The 7,500-nt window shown below is 49.6% G+C and overlaps 2 non-coding genes and 2 pseudogenes across 2 annotated transcripts; all 4 read left to right on the top strand.

Annotated features, from left to right (window-relative positions):
• The first annotated feature begins 2,568 nt into the window (after positions 1–2,568).
• Positions 2,569–2,741, top strand: LOC120035816 (annotated as a pseudogene).
• A 343-nt stretch (positions 2,742–3,084) lies between these two features.
• LOC120035765 lies at positions 3,085–3,201 on the top strand. Its single transcript, XR_005474291.1, has one exon. It is a non-coding gene; the product is annotated as a U5 spliceosomal RNA (small nuclear RNA).
• Positions 3,202–5,828: 2,627 nt separating this feature from the next.
• Positions 5,829–6,000, top strand: LOC120035818 (annotated as a pseudogene).
• A 342-nt stretch (positions 6,001–6,342) lies between these two features.
• Positions 6,343–6,459, top strand: LOC120035764. Its single transcript, XR_005474290.1, has one exon. It is a non-coding gene; the product is annotated as a U5 spliceosomal RNA (small nuclear RNA).
• The last annotated feature ends 1,041 nt before the right edge of the window (positions 6,460–7,500 follow it).

Below are 7,500 nucleotides of genomic sequence, written 5' to 3'. Positions count from 1 at the left end.
CAATTGAGTTCAAGCCCGACGACTGGCGTATTTGCCGGGCTTTGAACAAATAGTCGTCGCACTAGGCGTAAAGAGCTAGTGACTTAAAGACGAATTAGCGACTTTAAAAAATAAAATAAAAAACACCCGCCTGTCTGTCGCCAGGGAAAGGTTGGGTGGGTGGGTGGGTGGGTGGGGGGGGGAGGAGGAGCCGCCACCTTTTGCCAAACCAACCAACCGCCAAAGTCTGCCGAGACCCCCGGGTGCCCGGCGGGTGCAGGGTTCCATTTGTGGGTTATCGCTTCTCGGCCTTTTGGCTCAGATCAAGCTTGGTACCGAGGTGCCCCAGAGCTCGCTGAGTCAAAAGGTCGAAGTAGGAAGGCGATGAGGTAGATTGTGGGAAGGTATCGGTTACAAGGCGGTATTTTTGGTTTGCTTGTGGCTTCCTTTGGGAGAGTTTGTTTCGTTGTTGGAACGGGTTGGTTTTGTTGTTTTAGAAATGGCGAGAAATAGTTTCAATAAATCGGTACAAGGAATTGGTTTAACTAATGCAATGAGGTTCGCATGGAGGGAGAAAGACATGGAGCCTATCGGGAGAGAGGTTTTCGGAAGAAACATATTGATGGGGTTACTGAAGCTCGAGGTAAAGGAAGTTTTGTGCCTACAAGAAAATCCTATGGAGAGGGCTTTTGACGTGACATTTCATAGTGAGGAGAAGCATGGAGAAATATTGAAGAAAGCTGAAGATTTAAGCAAGACTAGGCCGTTGAGCCATTATGAAGTGACGAACCTGGCAAAGAGTAACTTCCGGGTGGTGACAATTATAATGTTTAACCCCCACGTGAAAGACGATGAGGTGAGGAGCTTCCTGGGGAGGTATATGGACAATGTATCCTCAGCGAGGCTCCTCAGAGACTCTATGGGGTTTTGGACTGGGAAGAGAGGGTTTCAGGCCCTTCTTAGGGAGGACCCAAAGGGGGTGGGTGGTTACCTCCATCCTCCGGCGATGTTCTCCCTGGGGGCTGACAGGGGGACGTTGCATTACGCACGTCAGCCCCCGTATTGCAGGCGTTGTATGGCCTACGGCCATACTTTAGCATCATGCAGTGAGAAGAAGTGCAGGTACTGTGGGTCGGGCGAGCACGAGGCGAGGGAGTGTGTCAAGCCGAAGGCATGTCACGGGTGTGACTCAGTAGCACACCTGTGGCGTGACTGCCCTGCCAGGCAGAGGTCATACGCGTCTGCAGCGGGGGGGGGAGCGAGAGCGGGGGATGGGGGTAGAAGAGGAGAGGAGCGCGCAGGAGATGGTGGCAGAGGAGGAGGAACTGCACCGAAGGAGCCAGAGAGAGAAGAGGAGAAAGAGAAGAAGAGGGACGGGAAAGAAGGAGAGGAGGATGGGACAGAAGGAGTGGTGGCCGGGACAGAAGGAGAGGTGGCCGGGACAGAGGGAGTGGTGGCCGAGATAGAAGGAGTGGTGGACGGGACAGAAGGAGTGGTGGCTGGGACAGAAGGAGTGGTGGCAGGGACAGAAGGAGAGGTGACCAGGATGGAAGGAGTAATGGTTGAAGGAGAGGAGGTTGGGACAGAAGGAGAGGAGGTAGAAATGGTAGGAGTGGTGGTTGGGTTAGAGGGGGAGGAAGGGAAGGAGGGAAAAGGAGAGAAAAGGAAGGAGAAAGGGAAAGAGGAGGGGGTTGGGAGGAAGAAAATAGGTAGGATAGAGGAGGAGAAGAGAAGAGCTTTGTATGGGGCTATACGGGAGAGGGAAGAATTGACAGGGCCGAGGGAGACATGGGTGAGGGGGGAATATAAGAATACTTCTTCATCTCTTACAAAGTGGTTGAGGAAGATGAAGGACGAGGATTTTAAGAGGGTGCTTGAAGGGTATGAGAGGGAATTTGGAAAGGAGATGAGGGAGAAGGGGATGTATGAGGAGGAGGATAGGGAGAGGGAGAGAATGGGACCCTTGGGGTCGTTACAGGAAAAGAGGAGGAAGAAGAGGGTGGAGCCTGTGGACAGCGGGAGGAGGAGAGAGGGTGGGGAGAGGGGGGGAGAGGGAGAAGTGGCAGGACCTTCGTGGGCTCCCTCTCCTTCTTCTTCTTTCACTCCGCTGGAGGAGTTGGACCGCCAGGTGATGGCATTGAGCAGGGGGATGGAGGGAGGTACAGGATACCTGTATGGGGGCATAGGGTCCCCGGTCAGTAGTGTGGAGGAGGGTGAAGGGAGGGCTTTGAGGGTGGGACAGAGGGAGGGAGATGGCACTGAATGGTAATTTTGTGTTGGTGGTTAGATGGGAGAGGGGAGCGGGAGGGAGGATGCTCCTCTAGAAGTTATTATTTTTGGCGGTTGTTAATTTATGGAGAGGTTTTTTGTTGGTTAGAGAAATATAGTTTTTGATGGTATGTAAAGATTGAAGAGTTAAGGTTTTGGAGGTAATAAAGGTTTGTTAGGAAGATATTATTTTGAATTTATGGAAAATTGAGGATTGGTTTGGTTATTTAGTAGAATTTTGAGAATGATTTTGTTGGTTTAAAAGAAATGATTTGAAATTATGTAAATTGGAAGATTTGAGTTGGTTTATGAAGGTAATAAATATATTTTATAAAAAAAAATCTGTTCTTATCAGTTTAATATCTGATACGTCCCCCATCGGGGGACTACATATTAAATGGATTTTTCGAACAGGGAGTCGGAAATGGGGCTTGCTCCGTCCGCTCCACGCATCGACCCGGTATTGCAGTACCTCCGGGAACGGTGCATTCTCCCGTTGTCAAGGATAAAAAAGAAAGAGACAAAGCTAGCAAGGAAAAAGAAGAAAGATCCAAAGTGAAAGTAGGGCGAAGCGCTTTTCATGGGTTCCCCCGTTTCCCGCCATTTTACTTAAAAAAAAAAAAAAAAAAAAAAAAAAAAAAAAAAAACGTTGGCCAGGATAGTGAGTGAGTGTCTGTCTGTCTGTCTGTCTGTCTGTCTGTCTGTCTGTCTGTCTGTGACTTTTTACCCACACACAGCCCTCGAAAAGTTGGCAGAGTGGGTTGGGTGACCACCCGCGAGTTACCGGCCTAGAGTGCACAGTGTGTGTGTCTCGGGCCCCGACCTCTGACTTCCATACGACTCTGGTTTCTCTTCATTACGCACAAGCCTTTCGCCTTTTACTAAAGACTTCCGTGGAGAGGAACACTCATGAGTTCAACGTATTTTTGGAAGGGCTTTGCTTCTGGCAGAGCCCGCTATATCTTGTTTCAAGAGAAATTGACAGAGATGATGCAGAGACTTTTTGCTCATGCGTTTGACTTAGAATCGTAGCGGTGGGTGTATTTTTCCACTCACTCCCAAGTAGTCGCTAAGGGCAATTGAGTTCAAGCCCGACGACTGGCGTATTTGCCGGGCTTTGAACAAATAGTCGTCGCACTAGGCGTAAAGAGCTAGTGACTTAAAGACGAATTAGCGACTTTAAAAAATAAAATAAAAAACACCCGCCTGTCTGTCGCCAGGGAAAGGTTGGGTGGGTGGGTGGGTGGGTGGGGGGGGGAGGAGGAGCCGCCACCTTTTGCCAAACCAACCAACCGCCAAAGTCTGCCGAGACCCCCGGGTGCCCGGCGGGTGCAGGGTTCCATTTGTGGGTTATCGCTTCTCGGCCTTTTGGCTAAGATCAAGCTTGGTACCGAGGTGCCCCAGAGCTCGCTTAGTCAAAAGGTCGTAGATAGGAGGGCGGTAAAGGTTTTTGGTTTTTGTTGTAAGGACTTTTGGTCGGTTGTGTTTTTTTTTTTTCTTGTCGGGTATTTGTTGTCTGAGAAGAGAGCGTGAGTGGAGTCAAGTGCTCCAGTCTCATTGGGGGATGGAGCAGAGTGATTTTCATAGGTCGGTGCCGGTTATTGGGCTTGCGAACACGGTTCGTTTTAGATGGAAGGATAAGGAGGAAGAGCCTCTTGAGAGGGGAACGTTTGGCAGGACCATCCTGATTGGGGTGTTTAAATTGACAGTGAAGGATGTTTTTTGCCTACAAAATAATCCTTTGGAAAAGGCTTATGAAGTGTCATTGAAAACAGAGGAGATGCACGACAAGGTACTGGAAAAAGCAAGAGAAGTGGGAGAGGAAAGGCCGATGAGCAACTACGAGGTGATCAGTTTGGCGAGAAATAACTTTAGAGTTATAACGGTGAACATCTATAACCCTTATGTTAAAGATGAGGACGTGAGGGCTTTCTTGGGGAGATACACGAATAGTGTATCCTCAGCAAAACACCTCAATGACTCGTTGGGTTTTTGGACTGGGAAGAGAAGTTTCCAGGTCCTCTTGAGGGAGGACCCGAGGGGTTTCGGAGGTTACCTCCATCCTCCGGCTATGTTCTCCCTGGGGGCTGACAGGGGGACGTTGTTCTATGCCCGTCAGCCGCCATTTTGCAGGCGTTGTATGGCCTATGGCCATACCTCGGCCTCGTGCAGCGGAAAGAAGTGCAGGTACTGTGGGTCGGTCGAGCACGAGGCGAGGGACTGTAGTGAGCCTAAGGCGTGTCACGGGTGTGGCTCGGTGGAGCACCTGTGGCGAGACTGCCCGGCTAGGCGCAGGTCATACGCGTCTGCAGCTGGGGGGGGAGCGAGAGCGGGGGATGGGGGTAGAAGAGAAGAGGAGCGGGAAGAAGGTGGTGGCAGAGGGGGAAGAACTGCACCAAAGGAGTCTGACAGAGAAGAGGAGGAAGAGGAGAAGAGAGCTGGGACAGAAGGAGTGGCGGCTGGGACAGAAGGAGTGGAGGCCGGGACAGAAGGAGTGGAGGCCGGGACAGAAGGAGGGCAGGCCGGGACAGAAGGAGGGGAGGCCGGGACAGAAGGAGGGGAGGCCGGGACAGAAGGAGTGGTGGTCGAAATGGAAGGGGAAGGGGTTGGGACAGAGGGAGAGGAGGAGGAAGAAGAAATGGAGGAGGAGGAGTTGGACATGGGACAGAAAAACGAAGTTCTTAGAATGGTGAGGGAGAGGGTAGAGAAGAAGGGGCCAGTAAAGGGCTGGAAGGTAGGGGAATTGGAGAGGGTGATAAAGGAGTATGAGAAGAAGGTTAGGGAGGAGGGTTTGTCTGGGGGAAAGGAAGTTGGGGTAGAGGGGGAGGAGGGGAAGGAGGGAAAAGGAGAGAAAAGGAAGGAGAAAGGGAAAGAGGAGGGGAAGGGAGCGGTGGAATCACATAAAACAGAAGCGTTAAGGGTAGAGGAAACAAAAAGGCTGATCATAGGAAAAATGTTTGAGATGGAGAAGGAGGAAGGGATGATAAGGACCTGGGGGAGTGTGAAATATAATAGGATTTTTGCGATATTGAAGCTGGAGGGTGAGATGTTGGGGGAAAGGGAATTTAGGAGGGAGCTGGAAAAATGTGAGAGGAAGCATAGGGATAGGTTGAGGCGGAATTTTCTTTACGAGGAGGAGGATAAGGCAAGGGAGAAAGGTGAACTTTTGGCGCCATTGCATAAAAAGAAGAGGGAGAAAAGAGTGGAGCCTGTGGATGGTGGGGGGGGGGGGGGGGGTGGGGGGAGAGGTGGCAGGACCTTCGGGGTCTTCCTCTTTTCTTTCTTCCTTTTCTTCTTTAACACCTCTGGAGGAGCTGGATCGCCAGTTAATGGAATTGAGTGGGAAATGAAGGGAGGGAGTTAGGTGTTGGGAGAGGGTCCTGAGTGACAATTTTGGATTGGGATTGTTGGGTTTATGGGTGGTTGGGAGATAAGGGGAGGGAAGATGCTCCCCTAGAGGTTTTTTGGTTTTGGTTTTTGCTATTGTTTAATTATTGGATAGGGTTTTGGTTGGTTAGAGAAATATAATTTGAAAATGATGTAAGATTGGAAGATTTTTTGTTGGTTTTTGATGGTAATAAATATATTTTATAAAAAAAATCTGTTCTTATCAGTTTAATATCTGATACGTCCCCCATCGGGGGACTACATATTAAATGGATTTTTCGAACAGGGAGTCGGAAATGGGGCTTGCTCCGTCCGCTCCACGCATCGACCCGGTATTGCAGTACCTCCGGGAACGGTGCATTCTCCCGTTGTCAAGGATAAAAAAGAAAGAGACAAAGCTAGCAAGGAAAAAGAAGAAAGATCCAAAGTGAAAGTAGGGCGAAGCGCTTTTCATGGGTTCCCCCGTTTCCCGCCATTTTACTTAAAAAAAAAAAAAAAAAAAAAAAAAAAAAAAAAAAAAAACGTTGGCCAGGATAGTGAGTGAGTGTCTGTCTGTCTGTCTGTCTGTCTGTCTGTCTGTCTGTCTGTGACTTTTTACCCACACACAGCCCTCGAAAAGTTGGCAGAGTGGGTTGGGTGACCACCCGCGAGTTACCGGCCTAGAGTGCACAGTGTGTGTGTCTCGGGCCCCGACCTCTGACTTCCATACGACTCTGGTTTCTCTTCATTACGCACAAGCCTTTCGCCTTTTACTAAAGACTTCCGTGGAGAGGAACACTCATGAGTTCAACGTATTTTTGGAAGGGCTTTGCTTCTGGCAGAGCCCGCTATATCTTGTTTCAAGAGAAATTGACAGAGATGATGCAGAGACTTTTTGCTCATGCGTTTGACTTAGAATCGTAGCGGTGGGTGTATTTTTCCACTCACTCCCAAGTAGTCGCTAAGGGCAATTGAGTTCAAGCCCGACGACTGGCGTATTTGCCGGGCTTTGAACAAATAGTCGTCGCACTAGGCGTAAAGAGCTAGTGACTTAAAGACGAATTAGCGACTTTAAAAAATAAAATAAAAAACACCCGCCTGTCTGTCGCCAGGGAAAGGTTGGGTGGGTGGGTGGGTGGGTGGGGGGGGGAGGAGGAGCCGCCACCTTTTGCCAAACCAACCAACCGCCAAAGTCTGCCGAGACCCCCGGGTGCCCGGCGGGTGCAGGGTTCCATTTGTGGGTTATCGCTTCTCGGCCTTTTGGCTAAGATCAAGCTTGGTACCGAGGTGCCCCAGAGCTCGCTTAGTCAAAAGGTCGTAGATAGGAGGGCGGTAAAGGTTTTTGGTTTTTGTTGTAAGGACTTTTGGTCGGTTGTGTTTTTTTTTTTCTTGTCGGGTATTTGTTGTCTGAGAAGAGAGCGTGAGTGGAGTCAAGTGCTCCAGTCTCATTGGGGGATGGAGCAGAGTGATTTTCATAGGTCGGTGCCGGTTATTGGGCTTGCGAACACGGTTCGTTTTAGATGGAAGGATAAGGAGGAAGAGCCTCTTGAGAGGGGAACGTTTGGCAGGACCATCCTGATTGGGGTGTTTAAATTGACAGTGAAGGATGTTTTTTGCCTACAAAATAATCCTTTGGAAAAGGCTTATGAAGTGTCATTGAAAACAGAGGAGATGCACGACAAGGTACTGGAAAAAGCAAGAGAAGTGGGAGAGGAAAGGCCGATGAGCAACTACGAGGTGATCAGTTTGGCGAGAAATAACTTTAGAGTTATAACGGTGAACATCTATAACCCTTATGTTAAAGATGAGGACGTGAGGGCTTTCTTGGGGAGATACACGAATAGTGTATCCTCAGCAAAACACCTCAATGACTCGTTGGGTTTTTGG

This window comes from Salvelinus namaycush, unplaced genomic scaffold (genome assembly GCF_016432855.1).
Source record: "Salvelinus namaycush isolate Seneca unplaced genomic scaffold, SaNama_1.0 Scaffold1108, whole genome shotgun sequence".
Lineage (NCBI taxonomy): Eukaryota > Metazoa > Chordata > Actinopteri > Salmoniformes > Salmonidae > Salvelinus > Salvelinus namaycush.
This window is presented reverse-complemented; position numbering and strand designations above follow the sequence as displayed.